The sequence below is a fragment of the Pseudophryne corroboree genome, chromosome 11 (genome assembly GCF_028390025.1).
Source record: "Pseudophryne corroboree isolate aPseCor3 chromosome 11, aPseCor3.hap2, whole genome shotgun sequence".
Taxonomy (NCBI): domain Eukaryota; kingdom Metazoa; phylum Chordata; class Amphibia; order Anura; family Myobatrachidae; genus Pseudophryne; species Pseudophryne corroboree.
Window position 1 is genome coordinate 195,383,766 of NC_086454.1, and position 1,869 is coordinate 195,385,634.

The window sequence follows — 1,869 nt, forward strand, 5'->3', positions numbered from 1 at the left end:
ATGAGGTAGCAAGGGCACTCAGCTTTCCGAAGCGCTCCAGGGAAAGGACAGTGCAGCTAGACCTGATTCGCACCCGGGGAAACTTTGCCCATAATGTCGGGGTTCTCCGTGAGGGCAGCGGAGTCCTCCTACCATGCAAGCAGCCGGAAGAAGCAACGGCTCCCCAAGATTTCATGCACTGTGTAAAATGTAAAGGGCTATTCTCCAGGAAGCACCTGTGGCGCCATGTGAAGAGGTGCCCGCTCCGCAAAAGTGACACCTCTCCCGAAGGATGTTGGCACCGGCCTCTGGAAGTTGCTGAGCGAAATGAATTATGATGATGTGGTACCGGTAATCAAAGGGGACCGCTGTATTATGCAGTTCGGTCAGCACCTCTACAACCGTCTGGGGTCTGATGTCAGCAAGCATGATTACATCCGTCAGAAGCTCAGAGAGGTGGGGTGGCTTCTGCTGAAGGCGATGAAGGTCACACCGTTGCGGTGTATGGAAGATTTCATTTGCCCACGGAATTTCCTGCAAGTGGTGCATGCTGTGAGGAGCCTGGCCGGTTACGATGACCGCACCAATACATATAAAATACCCTCGTTGGCTCTTAAGGTTGGACACAGCTTGCAGAAGATTTCTGCTATGGTGGAGTGTCAGGCATTGATGGAGGGCAGTGCCCTGACAGTGGAGCGTGCCCGAAACTTTCGGAAAATTTATGAGGCGAGGTGGAGCGAGCTCATCTCCACTGCTGCCCTGAAGACACTTCGAGAGATAAAATGGAATGCACCGCTGCTTCTGCCCTTCACTGATGATGTTAAGCGCTTGAACCTGTACCTCCTTGACCATCAGCGAGAGTACATTGATGAGTTGTCCGCCCACCCTTCCAAAAAGCAGTTGTCCATGTTGGCCAAAGTTACCCTCACGCAGCTGATTCTCTTCAACCGCAGGAGAGAAGGTGAGGTTTCCAAGATGCTGCTCTCCTCCTTCGATTTACGGCACACAGCCGATTTGCAGGGTGATGTGGCCCAGGCCCTGTCAGAGCTGGAGAAGGCACTCTGTCGTCACTTCTCCCGTATTGAGATTCCTAGGAAAAGAGGCAGGAAAGTCCCTGTCCTGTTATCCCCAAGCATGCAGAAAGCGATGGAGCTCCTCACAGAGAAGCGGACAGAATGTGGTGTGACCCCACACAATATCTACATGTTTGCTAGGCCAACAGCCATGTCCCATTATAGGGGATCCGACTGCGTACGTCTCTACGCCCGGAAGTGTGGGGCCAAGCATCCCGAAGCATTATCTTCCACCCGCCTACGGAAGCATGTGGCTACACTTTCCAGGGTCCTCAACCTGAGTGATACAGAGATGGATCAGCTTGCTGATTTCCTTGGACATGATATCCGGGTGCTTCGGCATTATTACCGCCTCCCGGAGGGTACCCTTCAACTGGCCAAGTTGAGCAAGCTCTTTCTGGCTCTCGAGCAAGGGAGAATGGCTGAATTCCGGGGCCACAATCTGGAAGAGATCTCCATTGATCCAAACGGTAGGTATCACTTGACAGTGTGGCTCCAGGGACTGACTGTCTAAGTGGGCTGGTGTGATCGGTTTCCCTGTCCTTCTCTATCCACAGAGCCGATCCAGGTGGTGAGCGATGACTCTGGGGATGAGCCAGAGAGTCAAGATACTGAGGTTCCCATGGGGCACATGGGAAAAGAAGCCGGCAGCGTGGTGTTGGCGGCGGATGGAGGTGCAGCTAAAGGTGGGTGTGACTGTCCATTCCATTTGAGATGCATCCATGACTGGTGGTGGCGTTGCGTGGTGACTGACCTTTCTTCTCCCGCACAGGTGACAAAAGGGGTGTCAAGCGCAATCCGTGGACCCCAACAGAAG